The 20435-nt window shown below is 38.8% G+C and overlaps 1 long non-coding RNA gene across 1 annotated transcript in view; it reads left to right on the top strand.

Annotated features, from left to right (window-relative positions):
* Positions 1 to 469: 469 nt before the first annotated feature.
* The window catches only part of LOC137845375 (uncharacterized), a 91094-nt gene continuing 71128 nt past the window's right edge, over positions 470 to 20435 (top strand). Inside the window, exon 1 of the long non-coding RNA XR_011090196.1 lies at positions 470 to 668. This is a non-coding gene — a long non-coding RNA (uncharacterized lncRNA). The remainder of the gene's footprint in view (positions 669 to 20435) is intronic.

Raw genomic sequence — 20435 nt, 5'->3', positions numbered from 1 at the left:
CAGAACATGACTGCAGCTAATGTAGAAATTCATTTAAAATTTCTGTCCTGATTCAGGAAGTTACTTGAATTTGCATTTACTTTCAGTGCTTGAGAAAGATAACCCAGAACCTATCTGTTTAAAACCAGGACTATAACAATGTATCACCCTTCATTACCAGTATCTTGTTCCAGAAGGTAGGGTTTGCTTTTAGCTCCTTCAGATGCTTCAGTGTGAGACCCCGTTTGTTGCCTGTGCTGCCTGTATTGGTGTAGCTGCACTTCAGTTGCACCATTGCCCTCATCCCAACCCTGACATTGCTCCCCTAGGCTTATCTTCATCAAGCCTCATTTCATCCCCATCCCCCTTCATACATAGTTTAAAGCCCTCTCGATGAGCCCTGCCAGCTCCTGGGCTAGAATTCATTTCCCCCTTTGAGACAGGTGGGACGCATTGGCAGCCATCAGGCCAGGTGCTGAATTAAACCTCCCCATGATCAAAAAAAAAACCCACAAAGTTCCTGTGCTCCTAACATCCCAAGCCTCATCAGCTGCGCTCAAAAGGGCTGCCAGGTCCTGGTGGCTCCCTCAGCTGCCTCAAGTGGCCTCAAAACAGAAAACCTGCATGCCACGATCCCCCACTCCACTGCAGGATGCATCTGCCCAGAGCCCATCGCCTTACTCCATAAGGTAAGACTCCCTTTATGCAGAAGAAAACAAATGAGTTACTCTGAGCTTTCCTGAAATCTGATGGCATTTCTAGCTGCTTTTTGGAAAATAGATTCACCCAAGGAGAGAAGTTTATTTCTGAATAAACTTTCTTAATTAGGTAGAATCGAGATAGCAGATCTTGTAGCTATGTTTATTTTGTGCACACGTGTAATAGTTCTTGCATCTTGATGCTATTTTGAGAATTTTGTGAACGTGTTCTTTGCCAGACAAGTGCTACTGATGTCTGAAGGATTGCTGCTAGTTGTAGTGGTGAGTATCTGAAGTATTTAGGACTTAAGGATGGCCAGCTAGGTAGGCTTTGCATTTTTATGGCTGTTGCCAGATTTATCTCTCAGGCTTTATGGTCTCTGGGTTGATAAGAAGAGAGACTTCCTCTTTCAACTTACGAAAGCTGAATTTTATCATTGTGAGGCTGAGAATTTTAGGTAAAATTGAGATGGTGCTGAGTGGGCCATATAATGACTACAGCTGATTCTGCTTGTCTTTTCCTTAGAATTTAAAAGAACACAAAGTACAGATCAGTGCATTTACCTATTCTACACAGTTGTGTTATACAAGAAAAAAAAATGTGAAAATTGCCCAAAACATTCTTTGCTATTCTTTTTAATGTTAGAATTTGTCTTACTTTTCAAACACTTTAGCTTTTCGGAGTTTGCATTTAGTGGTCTAGCTTGGACAAGTTGGTTGTGGTCAGTGAGAGCTTAATTACTGGCTCTGAAATCACGTTGACAGTGGTGCAGAAATGGTTGTGATGCAGCATCCAAATGAACGCGATTCTCATGTTTGCCTTGCTCCTTAACTCATTTATTCCCTAATGAGCTCTGAGGGAACCTGCTTTTCCCACAGATATATAAATTTACCGGAAGATTTCAGGTATTAGTATTAGCAGCATTAATATTGTTGCTAATTAAGCCTGGCAGGACTCATGAACTAGAGATGGGAAGTATGGCATGGAAAGACAGAAAACTAGTGTGAAAAATGCAACGTGGGGGCATGTTGTTGGCTATTTGAATCTGTTTGTAAACATAGGTGCTTGTCAGCTTTTCAGTTGGTTTATATTGTCATAGGAAGAAAAAAAAATCATAATTTTGCGATGTATATTTAAAGGTCTGGTTAGTTTTAAAGTGTCTTGCTGTGGCTTTTCAGAATGGAAGAAGTGAAGGGGGTCAGGAATGGATATGAAATACCAAAGAATCCACATCTTGAGTCCGATTTTAATGAGCAGCTTGTGCTCGGTGTTGTTGGGACTACTGTGGGTAGGCATGGTGATGTGAGAGTCTAGTTGCATGGGTGTTAGTTTTCACCTGTTAGTATTGATTTTGAAACATCAGTAGAGAAGGACAAAACCCTTGCTCAGGTACCTCTATGGGAGTTTGAAAACTTGGGTTTTTTGTTTCTCTGTGTTAACAGTAGGCTCTGTTGCAAGGACAAGTATTTCTTACATAAAATATTCAGCATTCTCTATTAAATATTTCAGAACAACCATAAACTTTTATCAGCCACTTTAATTGACAGACTCCTTCAGTTCTTTTTGTTTTTGAATAATTAAATCTTTCCATCTTCATTTAAAAAAACCCAAACTCTTAGAAGCTGTGAATGTTCGTACTGTGTTCCATCCCCAGACAGTTGCTTCCCCTCAGAGTTTCTCTCTGTCTTAAGGCCTCGAGGAAAAATTCTTCTGACTACTTTCCTGAAGTTTTAAGGTCTTGCAAGAATTCATATCCCCCAGTGGTCCTTCTCCTGTTGGTCTTTCACACTTCAATCCGGTGAGATGAGTGCTGTTACTTTCATATTAGGCTTTGGTCTTTGCACAGCACCTTCTGTTCTGCGAGAACAATAATGAGTAGCAGCGTTTGAAGTCGTGAGGATCCTGTGTGCTTTGTAGGGGGTTGGCAAAGAATCGGACCCATCTGTTTGGTGGAGTGATTTGGGTTTTAGAAAAGTGAAATAAAACTCTGGTCTTGCACGCGTGTTTGTAAGCGTTGTTCTTTGTGCCTGTGGAGGATTCCTCTTGATTTTGCTGAAGAGCCAAGTCCAAGTTGTACCCAAAGAATGAGTGCCTTGCTTTGTAGTTCATTGGCCAAAATGCAAACAAGGAAGTTTTAGATCCTGTGTTGGAGTTACCTTATACCTTGTAGGTTGTGGGGATTCCCTTGTTCCTTTTTTTTCTTTGTTTGGGGAACAAATCTTTCAGGGTGTTCCTGTATGGGACAGTCTGCCTCAGTGAGATCCTGTCCTTTGTGCCTGCTGCTGTTTTTCTGGACTTAAAACAACAAAAAGAAAAAAACTATTTTATTAGCAGTAAGCAGGATCCTGGGATATAACAGGGATGAAAGAAAGCCATTAAAATACAAGGGCAAATATAATTCAATGCATGCCAACTGTATATCAAATACTATGTGAGTCTGAGCTCACTTCCAGTTGGTATTAGAAATACCCAAAAAGGTGGATAAGCACTATGTATTGACGTTCTTATGTGGCAAGAAGAGTTAAATGACTTCAATTATTCTTGTTTCATTATGCAAGCAATATATTTTTTTGTTTGTTTCCAAATGCATTGGGTAACTCTGACCCTCACAATATGTACTTCATACCTGTAGATTCAGGACAGAGCTCCACTTGAGTTCATGAAGACTTGAATTCCCTTCTCTAGTTCTTGTGTTGAGTTTATTGTTGTGTCTGCAAGCCTGGAGTAAAATCTTGAAGCTGCTCAAGTTGATGAGAGTTTTGTCGTCGGCTGGAAAAAAGCTAGGGTTTAACGTATAATGATTATTAGAGCACCAGTCTCGATTCCTGTTGAGAAAAACACTTCTTATCCCTGCTGGTTCCAGTGTCACTGACCTTCCTTCATGCCCTCAAAATCCCATCATCCACAAAAATAAGTACATAAATACATTAGTTGAGGGAAGTTGGGAAATAAGCGCATCCTCTAGTGGATCTCAAAGTGTTTGTCTTCCCTTATCAGCCCTGTAATGATAGTGCAGCGATGGCAGCTTAATGATACCAGCCCCAATGACGCCATTCAGTGCCAAAGAGGTGAAGATTGCACATTTTATTTTGGAAAATAATTATGCAGCTAATTACAGCACTTGACTTTCGTCCTTCCCTTCCCTGTGTTCTTAGGGAGGCTGGTTTGCTCAGCTTGCAAAAGACTGCGTCAGTTATTCTAAAGGTCAAAAGACTCTTGTATTATGATTTGTAATTGCTGGTAATAGTGAATAAAATAAATACAGCATCATTTTGGATCATTTAACTCATTGCCTAACTTCTGTATTACTAATTCTATTGTGTTTCTATGAGTACAGACTTGAAAGAAGAAAACTAAACTAGAAGTTGAGAAGTCTTGAAGTCTTCTGAGAAATTTTGAATTCGAATTGGAAATGTGATCAGACCTAGCAATACAGAGCAGTCTGCTTCAGGAGTGTTTTTTGAAAGTATGCAAAGGACACAACTGTATTTCAGGAGAAAGCAATTGGATCGCCATTTCAAAAGTACTAGAGCTGAAGGATTTTAGTAGGTTTTGGCTCTCTATGGCTTTCAGATCTCAGCTGGATCACTATGAGTATGTATTTACATATGCAAGCACTAATACGTATGTGTTTTGTACAGCTTTCTTCTTTTGTTTTTCCTTCCTCCCCAAACCCTGGATGGCACCTATGGAGATGCAACTCAGGATACCAAAGCAAATGTCCATCCATTATCCTTTGGTCAGCTGCTCAGTCCCAGGTTGTGTAATTGCTCTGGCTTCAGACTGCAGTGTGTTCCCTCACACTTTACATCAGCTGTAAGTCTTGATTCAGTCTGATTCAATTTGCATAATCTCTTCAGCCCTCTATATTTCATTTAGACACCAAAGATTTAGTTTAGTTACAGTTGTGTGTCATTTATCATTTACTTGTCTGCTTTTAGAGTTTGATTTAATCCCCTTGGTTTACTTTAAGAGACTGATTTCTTATCTGCACAGTGCTCTATTCCGCTGTGATTTCCAAGCCTTTGTATGTTCTATCTGCATCTTCCTTATTTTGATGTTTATTTTATACCTAGAGATAAACCACCTTCATCTATGATTTAAAAAAAAAAAAGAAGTAATAAATTTAACAGATGTAGGCTGGGCCAGAAACCTGTGAAAGGACATTTGTGTACAAAGGGTGTTTTTTCCAGTGCTTTTCCTGCCAATTGCCATGCTAATATTTCTTTGTAGGTGGTCAGTATGGTATGAACGCGTTGATAGGAATCTGAGATTTATGTCAGACCCTGTTACTGCATAAGTACATGACTAGAAGGATGCCAGTTCGTTCCTGTCTCTTGTGCATTGTTTTAGTCTTTTTTTTGAGATCTGTGCTTTATGAGTGTAGCACACAGCAATACATTTAATTATAACATGCAGCAAACCTATACCCAGCTGTATGATAATGCCAAACCCCTTGAACAAGAGGTGACTTTTAGCATTTGCACAAGATATTTTTCTCCTAGTAAATTCTCCAGATCTGATTTTATTATTATTTTTATTTCTTCCTTGGAAATAAAGCTAGTTCTTAGAATTCTTGTTGTAATGGGTGTATATGTCTACAATACTAATTTGTGGAAGTTTTTTATTAATAAGGTTTTCTTTTTTTTTCTTTTTTCCATAAAAAAAAATCCAGTACAGGAAGAGCAATATTAGACAAACATTCTGATTTAAAATAAAAATCTAGATCTTGTTGCATATCTTGCATCCACAACTGAAGAACACGATTGATCAGATGACATCAAAACGTGAGCTCCATCTCTGTCAGCAGTCCTGCTTCTGACAGCATCTAATTCTTGATGCTAAGGAGAACATTAGGGACTAGGGCAATTATAGAATAGTGAGCGATACTTTTCGTGAAACTTCTCCCCACCTTCTCTGAAACAGCAGTCCAGAAATGTCAGCAGGATAAGATGGCATCGTGACAATAGTGTTTTTGTTATCTTGTGGTCGATGCTATGAATGAATCTGTCCTGTAGGAATTTGTCCAGTCTCCTTTTAAATCCCATGCTATCTTCTATTTAATTTTAAGTTGCTGTTTGGTAATTTCTCTGCATAGCTCAAATATTTGCCAGGCTGCATTAAAAATCATGCAAATGATTTGTTTTATGGTTTCAGAGCCTTCTATGGTCTCTAGGGGTTCATGTTCCAAATTCTTTTTTGCAGTTATGAGGACTGGAAGTGTGCTGGTTTCCACTTCCTATTCACAGAACTCTGGAGTTACTAATATATTAAATCACATGGCGATGGAATCGTGAGAGATGTTGTGGCACCAGAGAAGGACTGAGGGTGAGGTAGGGTGGGAATTGTGCCTTTGTAGCACCCCTATATAATTCTGTTGTAAATCACAGCAGCAAACAGACCTGCCATATTCTTACACAGGTAGTAGAACGCCTCTCTTACTTGTGGCAGATCAGTCTCATGCTTTTGTTGTCTTTTGTATATGCATAGTAAATATTTGTATTGTAAAACAGTAATTTAGTAGAGGAAAAAAAGCCTGGCTTGCTTGACATGGGGGTTTGAGGGTAGCTTACTTAAGTCTTCAAAACAGCAAAAGGTTTTTGCAGTAAGGGAGGAAAGAGGCCATCTTCTGTGCCTATAAGACTTCAGAAGTGTTGGGTCTAAATGCCCCAAGGGACGCTTGGTGCAGAGGTTTGGCTAGCTAAATTCCAGACTGGCTGGAGCAAAGTGCAGTTGTTCTCATGCATGATGCTAATGCTTTTATTTTATTCTTTTTTTTTTTTTCCTTAATTTAAGTAGAAAACAATCTGTAGCCTGTACTCTTCAAGATCAGTAGTCAAGGAGACAAATTTATAACGTTCTGTTGCTAATAATTTCGCATTTCCTAATGTATGTAAGGCCTGGATGCTTTCCATTTTAAACTGCCAAAGCAACTTGTTCCTGCAGAATGTCATAGGCTGGGGAGCGTTTAGAGGTGTGAACGTTTCGAAAGCAGGCTTCTGCTTTCACACCGCCGGGGTGTACAAGGCCGCTGTAAGAAGCTGGTGCTGTAGTTAGAGTTGCTTCAAGATAATTGGTGTGGCATGCTTAGGCTGTCAGACGTGAGCCTGCTTTACGTTTGACAGTGGCTTTCAGTTTCTGCTGTCAACAAATCAGTTGTGATCCTTGATATGGATGGATTGAGCAATTTTGGAGGCAAAGAATGCTGCTGTCTCTGGTGTCACGTAATACCGTTTTTTTTTTTTTTTTTTCTTTTTTCAGGCTACCTCATATCATTGGGTTGGGGTAAGGTTGGAAAACGGTTGGTGACAGTTCCTCCATTTCACTTGCATGAGCATTGCTGAACATAACTGGGTGAATGTGCTCTGGTCAAGTGCTGAGGGATTGCTGTTGTATTCTTGACTCCTGTGTGTGACTTTTTCACGTTACAGTCCCTACGTTGACAAGGTGCTACTCATAGGAACAAAGCTGGTGATGCACGGTACAGTCACAGGCAAGGCTCCTGTCCTGCAAGGCTGTGATGCTGGTGGTGTCGCTGGGTTTTCTCTGAGAGCTTCTGGTACTGCATGTGATGACAGCTCTTTGTGATCCTGATCAGGATAACTAGCTAAATGCTTGTGAAAGGGCGATAAAGCCAAAATGTACTTGGAGTGTGACCAGAGGGGCATGTAGCTGCTGTGCTGGCTCTTTGCTGAGGCTGAGCTTCAGAACGAGTATCTGCAAAGCAAACACGTGTGTCAGAACACTTTGTGCAAACCTTTTTTCACAACTGTTTTAGACAGCCACATTGGGAACACTGGGAATTTTTTAAAAATCTTTTTTTTTTAAAGTTTCTCTAATTCCAGAGGAGGAAGGTGAATACTGGGTAGTGTTGAAAAGATCAGTTCACACTTCCCAGTGAGTATCCTGCTTAAAAAACTAAATGAGGTGTCATAACCTGAATCCATCCAGAGTATGGTCAGAATGTTAATGATCTGGTCTTGTTTTTTAGTTGCCTTGCACGAACTCAAAAGTACTTATTAGCTCTGCTTCCTCTGCCTCTGTGATGAAAATGAAATATAACACTGCAAAGCCTCACTCAGAGCGATAACCTTCTCAACTGGCCTAGTGCTCCACCTGTAACGGAGTCAGAGATGTGGATAAAGTGGTTAAACTCTTCCATTTCATGTTTGTCACTGAGAAGTGTCTAAGCTCATGCCTGCCCAGGAAAGGATGTCTATCTTTGAGCTGTGCCTCTAGAAATAAGCCTTGGAAATCAATTGTAACGCATGGCCACCCTTTCAGTTCTGACAAAAGGCAAAACTGTTCTGTGCGCTTCTTGACATCAATCAGAAACATTTATTTGCTACAAATAAAATAGTTTAAATGGCAGGAATTGTAGATGTTTCCTGAAAGTCCTGCAAATGAAGAAAAAAGTTGCAGTACTGCTCAGAAGCTCCACATTGTGTGGGTTTATACTGCGCTTAACTGCTTCATCCAAGCTCTTTGGCATGGCAAAGTTTGTGTAGGTCAAACTTTTTGTTTTAATTTACCATCATCTGGTGAAAGTCTGCACTAGCATTCTATCTAGGTTCTATTTAATATGCACCAGAATTATTGTATTTGATATATATCAATTTTAAATCTGTTTCAACACAACCTTGAATGCCTTTCTGGCAGTATATCACTTCATCAGTCTAGCTTAACTAGAGCTGCTTTTTCATTTTTTATTACCCCCATAAAATCTAGGAATGGAACACTTCGATTTTTCTAGTAGTAATTTTTATTACTTTTAGCCTTTTTTTAAAGTACTTGTCAGTGAGATACAGTACTTTGTACAGAGTATATTTTTCAGTTATGCATTATATTTTTATTTCAATTTATTTTAGACAGAATGTATAGCATACATCTAAATAATACCTATGGTAGTTCAAACGAGTGTATTATGAATGTAATTAGAATGGATATAAACTCGGTTCATCCACCAGGATTGGTGTATTTCAGTTGCCTGCCTCTACTCACAGTCACTTTCAAGTAAGGCTTAAAATGATAACTCATGTTGTAGTTTTAATGTTGCACATAAAATCATATTGCAACACAGGAGAGAGAAAATGAATTTATTGCAATTTTTATGGTTTTATTTTAATTTTTAAGTTTTTCTAGATTTTTCCCTGGAGTGTGTTATTACACTACTTTTTATTTTTTCCTCTAAGAACATAGAAATTGCCATATTAGATCAGACTAGTGATCTGTCTAGCCAGATAGTCTGTCCTAACACAAATGTGTGCCAAGCTCGTTAAAGAGGCACGTAAAGGCCTACGATAGGCCTCTGCAGAAACAACTGCCATGGAAAAATCTCTGATGGAAAAACCTCTTCTAATCCCCATTCATTCAACTTTGCTCTGAGCCCCAAATTCTCAATTTCACATCCTCTTGTTTAAAAAGGATAAAGGCTTTTATTTGTTGGCCCTCGCTGTGCTGTGTCTGACCATAGCAGCTTCAAGGAATGGGATGTGGAGCACAGGAATTCCACTGCTGACACAATTCAGATGTTATTGGTGTGTCTCTGTGATCTTCCCTGTCTTAGTCTGATGGTGTCATGATATGTTTCAAAAATAGCAGGTGTACAATGCGAGGAAAATGTTCTGTTGTTGTTGAAAGTTGTTGTTTATTCACAGGGAGGAGTAAATGGAAAGGAAGAAAAAGATCATAGGATCATAGAGTATCTCCAGTTGGAAGGGACCCCCAAGGGTCACTGAATCCAGCTCCAGGCTCAGTTCGCCTCCTGGCTCTAACTTCTAAACCTGTCATTTTAACAGATTGAAGATTTCCCTTTTTAGAGGGATTTAGCAGGTAGCGTTCACCTTAGAACACCCAATTTGCTTTTGTGTCATTTCCATGAATGAACCTAAGCAAGAAGCTATGTAACATGAGGTTAATGTTTCTGCAGAAAACTGTGACCAGGTATGTTTAAACAGCATTCCTCAGCCATATAGCCCAAGTGCCCCCCTAGTTATTCTCATTCTGCTTAATGAATACGAATAATACATTTTTAAATAATACCCATAACAATACAGTGTGAAGGGAGGAGAGCTTCTCTAATTAGAGTTTTTGAATGACATTGGAAAAGGGTGCTGGGTTAAATCATCTTTCCTTGCTCTGGGTTGAATTAGCATAGATTTAATGCCAGTGATAATTTTATGCAACTGTGAGATCAGTAGTTTAATGCATCTGGCAGTGAGACAGGGATTTTCTTTCACTGACAGCACTGAATAAACCCCTGTAATCCTTTTCCTTTAGCTCTCGTGCCCATCCAGACTTCAGCTTAATAAAAGACCAAAGAAATGAGGAGTCTGTGGAGCACCTGTGACTCCAGCACAGGCAGAATGAGATGCTATCTTAGCATATTTGTGGTTCAGAATTATTACAAAGACTAATAGCTGGACTGGAGGGCTAAACTTACGTTTCTACCTCCTGTGCATTGCAGAAAGCTTCCCTCCTAGCAGTGTGTACATTGACTTAGCCCTGTTACCTGTTCCAGCACAACTCAGAGTGAAACAAGAGAATGCTTTGGGTAGCATTTCACTTTTTTTTTTTTTTCTTTAAAGTACAGTTGCACCACTACATTACAGCTGGATGGCAACCTGTGAACTCCAGTGCAGACATTGTTTAATTTTAAGAAGTATGGGGATTTTTCAAAACTCACAGAAAAGTTGTGAATATATTTGTTGGAAGAGGAATTTGTAGTGACTTCACATATACACATTAAAGCTCAAACTCCCCAAATTTTAAATAAAATAGTGTACTGTAATGAAGTATTCAAGACTAAAGGCCGCTCAGGAGGTGCATTGAAGCCGTTGTTAGCTGCCAGCTCAGACGACGCACAGAAGACATGCTTTGATTATCGCATCAGACTTCAGATGTTTCTCTTTGCTTGTTTAGCCTTATTCGTAAGGATCAAAAGAGCCTGTTCACACAAGGGTTTGTTTATTTACAAGGATTATACTTGTTAACTGACAGTTTAAAAGGAATTAAATAGGCCTCCAACACTGGTAGTCTAGCATTAAAGAGAGTATTAAGTGCTGACCTTGGATTCTGTTAAAGGCTTTCTTTTCCTGTTCCTCCTATTCACTAGTCTGGAGAAGGGATGGAAGCTTCAACATGCCCAAGTTAACGCTCATTGTGCTATTAGAGAGATGACTGAAAGAAGATTTCCAGTGAAAATGAATATGGATGTTTGTAGACCACTGTGATCCTTGGCAAATGACGGAGGTCATAGAATAACAGAAAATACCACCCTGAGCAGGATGAATTTACTGAAGAACATTGTACCCAGGGCTTGCAGCTACTGTTAGCTGAGCATCTTTGAAAACGTGGTCTTGACAAGAGCAGCACAGATAATAGAAACGCAGCTAAAATTTTAAAAAATGACTTGTTTAATGTTAGATTTAAAAAAGTAATAATAACAACTTGATGGCTACTCTTATTCTGGTCAGTATTTTGGCTTTGGGTTTTGATAGAACAGGTTTACACGGCAAGATTTTTTTTGTTGAAATTGAAATACCTCAAAACACATTAGGCTTATTTTCCCATGGAAAAACTATCAAAATTCAAAATCTTATTTCAAATACGATGTGGTATGCTATACTATATCATAATAGAATAGGAATTAGCAGAACAAAGAAACCAAAATGTTTACACTATTTTTTTTGTGAGTTGAAATACTTCATTTTTCTTGTCCAGCATTTCAACATTTTGTCTTGAATAGCATGAAAATGCATTTTGACATGACTGTAAATGCAATTGTGCTTGGCCATTCCTTCTGCCTGGCTTAGTGTAGTACCTCGTACTGCAGTACAACTGCGTGAAAGGAAAGGTCACATTGGAAACGTCTTCTGTGATGAAACACTATGTGAAGGAGAGCTCCTTAGGGAGGCAGATGACATTAATGGGAGATGTAAAATGCTGCATTAATATGCTGGATTTTATTGGGGGGGGGAGATCGTTCGTTTCGTGGGTATAAGGGACAGCAAAATACCCCTTAAAGCAAGTTCTTGAACATGTATAGTTCTAACCTTCAAAGAAAAAAAAAGAGAGGAGAGGAAATGCTGGCTTTAAGATTAATGGGAAATTTTCAAAATTTTAATTAAATAAGTTGTTTAAAAAGGAATGGGGTACTAACAGTGGAAGATGATACAAAGTCTACAAAATAGTGTAAGGACTATTGAGGTGCATTATTATTGTTTTCATCTCCTAGGTACATGGCTACTGCTTAGTTATGCTACCCTACGATGCTTTTAAGTTCCAGTCAGGACAGCAAAAACTGTTGTGCTTGGCACTGTACATACAGGGACTATAGGGTAAGGACAGCATCTCCTTGGAACTGAGATCTGTATTTTTCACATATAAACAGTGAAATGATCAGACACCTAGCTGGAGAACCTTGAAGTGGTCCAAATCTTACTCGTAATTCTCTACTTGCCTGTTCTGGGTCTTACAGATGTAACTCTGTTGATAGAGGTGATTTTTTTTTTTCTGAAATGTAATGATGGAATTGGATCAGCTATCCTCCCTACTTTTTTATTCAATACTTTGTCCTAACCCATTCAAGTTCTCACTATATGTATTTGCAAATTAACAAGACAAATTCCACAAACGCTGAGTGGCAGCTCCAGGCTTGGTATACATTTAACACCACCCCTGAAGGTTTTTGGAATTTTAGGAAGATTACATCTCTTTATTCCATCTGTCTGTCTCTGTAATATCTGCCAGATCAAGTGTGGAAACCTAGTTGCCTTATAATTCATGTGTGGTTCTCTAATCCCTGGGAGGAGTTATATGGGAAAGGATGTTCGTTGGTTGAAAATTTAGATGAGCTACCACTGAAATATTCTAGAAATTAAACCCAGTGATATTTGTGAGCTGTAACATTTTCATTTTTCATCATGTCTTCCACAAGAGAAAAGGTGTGAGATTTTTTTGCCCCTCAGTTTGCACCTCCGGGTGCAACCAAGTTGTTTCTCCATGTTTTCAGCTCTTCTGGATGGAAAAGAAAAGAGAATACGTAGTCTGCAATAACATAAAAATACAGAAATATTCTAAAAGCCTTTGGAAAATACTAATCCCTGCCTTGCACTTCATTGCTGCAATGGCCAACTGGGATTAATGAGCAAAGAATGCCTTGGAATAGTTCTGAGGGGGGCTATGATATTAAATTCTGATCTTAAAGAGCTATTAAGATGTTCGAAAAATGATAGTGGACTCTCTTCCCACTGGTATACTTTGAACTTTGTCTCCTGTCTGTCAATAGTGCACATATTGTCTATCAAATTAAGATATTAGGCAGGCAAGGCCGTTTTGTCTGGGAAGGACTTTTCCTGGCAAATACTGCAGGAAAAACCTTTAATAGTCTTCATCCTCCAAAAGCAATGCATAGCTGAAGCTAAGAAGAAAAAAGAAAAGTCTGTATGTGTGTGTGCATGCTTTTCTCAAGACCTTTTAAGGGGAAGGGTTCTAAGAAATAACAAGCAGTTCCGATGGTACAACACTATCTAATTTTTAAGTTGACAAGACTGACCTTTCTCTCTTTAAAAATGGCACTTTCTCAAGACCTAAAGTAAGCTGCAAGGGAAAACTGCCTTCTAACTTTGTCTTGAACAACAAAAAATAACTGATCTTCTTAATTGTTCCATCGTATTTCCTTGCATCTGGTAAAGCACAGTCATAGCAAACAGTATTTCAGGGGACTGTGATTTGTATAGTTATCACACGAGTTTAAGTCTGTTAAATTCCTTTCTTAGCCTGCTCCAGTCTGATATTTGAGAATCATTCTGTTTGTTTTCATCTCTCAGACTGGAAAGCAGTCCCACCCCAAGCAAGATGTGCATGGCCAACAGAGGGATTGCATTATTCCAGTTGTTGGGGAGGCAGCACAAGACCTGGAAGCCTGGGTTTAATTTTTAGCAGTCACACAGTCCCCGGATAATCCTGGGCAAGTTTTTCTCTGCAGATTTGCTAATAATGTTAGAGCATCTTGTGATTTAATTATATGAGAAATAAAACTAAAAATGCCTATTGCTCTATGGCTGAGCAAAGCAGAATAGAACAGTTAGTGGCCAATATTTTCTTTGATAACTAAAGTTTCAAACTTACAAGACAGAAGAAAGGGGATGCTACCAAAAGCAAATAGTAAATTGCAGTTTAACAGCATGAATCAAAATTATATTTTTTTTTTCAAGTTTATTTAACTGTTGTATTTATATTTTCACTGGAACCAATATTTCCAAATGAGAAGTCAGATTTTTTTTTTTCAAATTTGTAAATGAAACATGTTGGCGATTAAAACTCGTATTTTACTTTTTTTTTTTTTGGATGACAGGCCTTGAAAATTTAATCTGATTTGACAAGTACAAGAGATTTCAATCTTGGTGAAACCGAGTGTTGAGCTTATTTGTCAAAAAATTCCATCCAGTTCTACATGCCTCTCTAATTGATAGTTCTCAAATTTGATACCAGATCTAATGGTATTTGATGAACTCAATGCTAGCGCATTCTTCTGTCAGAAGTCTGCATCCTCAAAGGTCACGAGCAGTGATAAGCCCCCAAATACGCTGCTTTTGTCCTTTGCCCAGCTATGTGGATGATACGTTGCTCGAAAGAGCATTGATGCAACTTCTCAGTGGAGGAATTTCTAACCGAATATGATCTGCCTGGCAAGAAAGATTAATCTGATATCAGGCAAGTTCCACATGAGATTGAAAAGGCAGCATCACGTTGGAATTGCTTAAAATTTGTTGACGTTCGGCATTTACTGACCGATAAAGGATGTAGTTCAGGTGGTTAAACAGGGAGGTTGTCACACATGATGAGGATTTCAGTTTCATTAAATAGATGAAAAAAATATGTATTCAGTCGCTTCTGGTTTAAAAAAAAAATCTAGGAGAAAAAGATTAAAAACATGGGAACAACTAATAGGGAATGAACTGAAATGCTCTTGCTTGCAAATTTTACTTAGAATTTGTTGAACCACTTTGTCCTTTGGGCAGTAGAAAACCCTGAACATTTGAAAGCCTTTTTTCCTCTTTCTAATGTTTTTTTTTTTTCTTCTGATTTTTTTCTTTTTTTTTCTTGTTATCCTACTGTATTCTTCATCTGTCTGTCAACACAAGTTTTTACTCTAGATTTTTTCATAAAGCTTTTTTAGCTTTGGATTGTGGAAGAATCTGTGTTTTTAAGTGATATTTCTGCCCTTGAGATTTGCATAGGGAACCTGGGAAATTGTAACAACAGGCTTGGTGAACTCAGTAAGATGATGGAATCCAAAGTATATTTTCTTAATTTTTATACAGTGATTTTCCCATAATTACATGCCACCTTTGTGCTGATTCATGAATACTGAACTACTGAAAATGTAGTTTTATTTTTCTCCTAAATTTTTCCCACTGAGGCCTTCTGCAGGCTGTTACTTGAAATCTTGATATTCTTATCTAAATTTCGGAGCAAAATCTTGCATTACTTTAACCCCAAGTGTTAGGTGAGATGGTTCATCTGGCTTCATCAACAGTAGCAGTTTGGAAACAAAACCCCTGACTTCAAGCTCTGTAGTCACTGCTGGAAATTGAAACGCTGGAATACAGCAGACAGCTGTTCTTATGGGATCATAATAGGAAGATGAAGATTCACAATCCTGAGAAGGCTAATTCTGAACTGGTGTGTTAATGCTTTTTTTTTTTTTTTTTTTTAGTGTGATCCGTGAAAGGTTTCACTCTGTTTCGTTGCCTGGTTTTTATATTTAGAAGCACAGATCAAGCTGCCAGCCTGTGCAGTTTAATATATAGAGAGAGCTCTCAAATTCTGTGCCTTATAACCAAAAAGGCAATTTCTGCAACGCATGACTCTGATTTTCCAAATGAAATGTTAATCTGCCACTAGGAGGAGGAACCTAGTACATACTAAAACATTTATTTTCAATACTGCGTCTGAAGAATACACGCTGGCATGTGCAACCACAGCGTTCCTGCACTAATTAGGATTTTCACTAATTCTAATGGTAATTGACTCTGCAAATGTACATAGTAATGAGATTTTTACTGTACAGAGATGAACGGGCTTCTTTCTGAGTAAAGGAGAGACCCCCCCGAGCTCCCGGGTCTGTCACTGCACCGTATCTTGTTGTGATGTTTTGTCCATTAGTCATCTTTAATCTGTGTTCTGCAAGCAGTAAGTTATTCAATTGGCTACACAGTGCCAGTGCTGAAACCCTTATAAATAAATTCCAGCAGAAGCTTTTCCTTCCTTATCTCTTGCGTAAGGTAAAGTGCTAATTTCAGTAAATCCTACTCTTAGATGATGTAAGGGCTTTCTTGGAGGGCTGCGTGTGAATGCAGATGTTCTTCACCTCTCTAAATTAATACGTTAACATCCTAGCACTTAGCTTGGGTTCTCCCTTCTGTTTTCCTAACGCGTTATTGCCAAAATAATATCAGGATGTGCATTCATGAATAACTTGATTTTTTTTTCACGTGGGAAAGCTTTTAGCGCAAAGCGACATGCTTTATTTCTTTGGGGTTATTGCTAGTTTAATGGCAATTTTTTTTTAACATAATTTTTATAGATAAGTTTCCCCAAGTCATTCCCTTCGGAGTGTAATTGGTAGTGATGTCCCTGTTCACAGCTTTTAAAATGCTCCGATAGCCATCGCAAACTATAGGGAATATTTGGAGAGATTTCACCGGTGTGAGAATTCCCACTTAAATTGGGACTACTGGTGTGACCTAACACAGGAATTCTTGGCTTTAATAGTAAAAGAAAACTGCAAACACTTAAAATAGGCTGAAGAGGGAAAGTTAGCAGAAATGTATAAAGAATTTGGGGATTCAAAGTTGAGCTCTTCCTTATGTGCTGCATCTTGTTGCTTCTTCCACGTGATGATCTGGGCTTCTGCATGGGTTCTTGTCTGATACCACAATGTGGAAAAAAAATACAAATAAGCCTTTTGTCTGGCAGCTAGAAGCTCTGACCTTTAAGAAACAAATTAGGAAGTGTTAAGACATTTGAAATCTGCTGAAGCTGGGCTCTCAACTGAGAAGCACAACTGGATGTAGGGACCGATACAAAGCCCATTAGCATCAGTAGAGTTTTCCTGTTGACTCCAGCAGTATTTCACTTAGGCCCATGGTTAATTAAGCTGGCTAGCAAACAGCTGGGCATCTCCAGGCAACTTGCAAGTTATTCCGAGCTTTCAGTTGTCAGCATGCAGATGGATGTGATAGTTTGAATAATGCAATGAGGCTGTTGGCTCTGTAACAATACGATTGCAGTAAGTTGGCTGGCTGGCTTACCTGCCAGGGCGAGGATGGTTGTCATGAGTGTGATATTTATGTGGACTACTTTTGGGAAAATGTTGAGAAGAATCGTTTTCCGTTTTTGTTTTTTTCTTCCCATTACAGGACCCCCTAGAGCATTTGTACTTTACCTGCATTTAAAATAAATGTTTAATATTACACGCATGAGCTATGACAGACTCCCTCAGTCATAGAAGTTCTTTCTGAAGCCTTTAGATTTCAGTGCCAGATAACATTGTTAACAATCCGATGAAAGCTCTAGGTCTTTGGCTGTTCTCAAGGGAGAGAACTTCATCTGAGAGGAGCAGTGACTCTCCTGTCTCTGCAGGAAAGAGCTGTAGGTCAACATCTTTCATTTGCAGAGCAAATTTTAATCTGTGAAAATACCAGTCATGGGAATAAAACAAGATCGATCTCCAGGATTGCATACTAACAAAACCAGCTACTTTCACTTCTAGTCTGAGCCATCAAGGACTTTAATGTTTCTATCGAAGAGAGGTGATCCAACTTTATTGCAAAGTTCCTCAGAGAAATGTGTGAAGTTTGTAGGACAGAGTTCCAACTCCAAAAGATACCTTCCATGACACTAAAGAGAGCACATCATCATTCAAGTACCATACCTTCCTTTTGATATCAAGTAGCTCTGACTGTGTAATACTCCCTGACATCAATGAAACATTTTAATCTAAACTTCAAATCATAAATTACTTGTACTGACTCTAAAATATGAAGGCATTGTACCACTGGACTGCAGGAGTTGGAGTAAGCTGTTGTCTTCATTTGGGACACTGCTTTCGGGAAGGCACAGCAAAAGCTTTTTTTGTGGTCATTGCTGGTGCTCATTTTCAGGTTCAGTGCAGCTGTGCATGTGCCCAGAGGTAGTAAGCCCCTCTTTCTTAGCCCATGGATCTCAAGTCTTCTGTTGGGATAATTTCACAATTTGTGGAGCTATGTATTATAGCAGATGAGGGTTCTGGTTTGACTTAAAAATAAGCCAGAACATCATTGTGGCTAAATATTGCATTTAATGTTCATTCTGTTCCTAACAGTTTGCTGTGCAAATGCAGAAGAAGGTGAAGGAATTGACAAATCTTCCTACTGGAGGCAGCAGTCTCAAGCACACGAGGGGAGTTGTTTGTCCAAGTTCTTAAGAAAAGGCTGGTGGAGTTTGAGTGTGATGTAACCATGTCTTTCTGCTAACTCCTAGACCCTCTCTTCTTTTTGTTCTTCTGTCAGGGTGGCTCTTAGGACGATCTCCACTGTTATCTCAATTGCATCCAACACAGCTTTGTTGAGCAATGTCTCCCCCTTTTGATGATCTTCGGGAAACTTCAGCAGCAGCAGCACTTTCCTGTGGTGTCTCAAGTACTTTTTTATTTATTTTTTTTTGCTGTTTTCTTATCAAGTTGTGCTGACATAGCTGCAGCATTATGGGATTAGAAGTGGCAGAATCAAGTCTGTGGTACTCAGGCTGCTCTCCAGTGCTGCTCCACAATTTCTACATCTCTATTTAATGACATGGGGAGTGTTACCGAGTTTTGTCCATGTGCAGCTTGTTCTCTTCCCAGGTTTGTGTTTGTGCATTATAACCTCTCTTTGTCAAAATGTTCCTCTTAGCCATAATGGAGAATGTTATTTAAGGTGCTAATACCGCTGTGTGTCACAAACCTGAATTTATGGTGAATTTGATGAAGAGCTGTGACTTTTGTTTGTCTGCCAGACTATTTTTCACGTGCTGATTTCATATTCTCACTTTCACCTTACCAACCTACCATCCTCATTTGTCTTTTTTGGACGATTTATTGCTACTTTTCTGGTGCCTGGGTTAGGCTCTTTTGCTTGGAAACTAACTTCTGTGTATGTGTCTTAATAGTTTGATAAGCAGGAGGAGTTGAATTTTATGGTTTTTAGGTGGCCACGATGATACAGATAATGATAAAACATTGTGTGTCACGTTTTACACAAAAAGTCCCCTAAGTTTGTATGTTAGACGTTTCTGGAAGTTGTTGTGCCTTACCGCTGATAATGAAAGGTATGTTAAACTTGATTTTAATTATAATTATTTTTCTAAAGCAACACAGCTCTGTTCCTGTTGAGCTGCTCCAACACTGGCTCAAAAAGTTCAGAATAAACTTCTGTGGGACTTTGACGTTCTTGTTCAGTATTGAACTAAGCAGAGATGTCATTTTCCAAGCCTTGGTGTTACACAAAGGGTTTATCATTTCTGCAGTAGTGCTTCTGTATGGAAATCTCATTATGTATTTCAAAAAAGAATGTGAGCAGTATGATTTTCAGGAAGTGTAATTACATTTGGAGCTGAAAGGTAGCTGTCTTAGAACATTTGACCTTTATAATAGGCTGGGCAGAACACGTAATGGATACTTAGGCTTTAATGGTCTTGGAGGACTGAGGAAAGGTGATCTTTAAATAGGGATCCTGTTTAGTGATTGTACAAGGACGATTTTAGCATAGGGAAAGGTATAAAGGGGAATCAGTGTGTTCCCCCCATGCCTGTAACTGTATAAAAGTTTGTGATTAAAAAAAGGGTGCTGAGATGGACAGATGCTGGGTTTTGCCAGAGTGCCTGTATAGGGAAATCCAGGCCATGAGAACAAGCAGTTGAGGTTTTAACCAAAACTTCATTGAAATCAAACGGGATCTGACTATTAAGATCTTGGGGTAGGAGTGTGTGGAATCAGGCCTCACAATCCCAAAGCTTTCTCATTTTGTCCCTACCTGTACAGACTTTTCTAGTTTGAACAAAGCCATGATTAATGATCATTTGTTGTTTCAGTGTTTGCAGAGCAGGTTTCTGTATTTTATTTGTCCATATTAAGCACATAGTTTTGATTAAGTTCATTGCAAGAGAAATGCATCACAAATTATAATGAACTTCAGAGAAAAAAACTAATTTTTCGTTATCTTTAATATCTGGAATCGTGTATTGGCATTTATTTATAAAGGAGCTTTTATTTTTGGAATTTTTTCATGTGTTAGGCCTTTCTTTTGAGAACACATGAATGTACATGTATGTGCAAATGCTACTACTGTAATTATCAAACTTGGATTCATTAGGTGAATGAATCCACTGTGATTACAAGACTTGGCAAGAAAATATCTCACAGGCCACGTCAGCTACCTGTGCAGGTAGGAATTGGATCCTGGAAAGAGGGTGGTGCAGTGACCTGAAGGCAATAACCGTGTCCTTTCTGATACAGCCCTGTCGTAACTTTTACATGATTTCCAGCAAGTTGCTTCGTGTCTGTGCATGGTACTTTTAATGAATGACGTTTCGAGCCTAATCTTCCTAGGCAGTGCTTACTGCACTGAGCACTTTGACTGTAAAGGGAAACTGAGGAGATGAGCTTATGCTAGCGTTTTATAGGATTATAGCCTTTTTTAGGTTGGATGTTAGGAGAAATTTCTTTGCTGAAA

This window comes from Anas acuta, chromosome 27 (assembly GCF_963932015.1).
Source record: "Anas acuta chromosome 27, bAnaAcu1.1, whole genome shotgun sequence".
In the NCBI taxonomy this organism is placed as follows: domain Eukaryota; kingdom Metazoa; phylum Chordata; class Aves; order Anseriformes; family Anatidae; genus Anas; species Anas acuta.
Note: the sequence above shows the minus strand (reverse complement) of the source record. Positions and strands in the feature narration are given on the sequence as shown.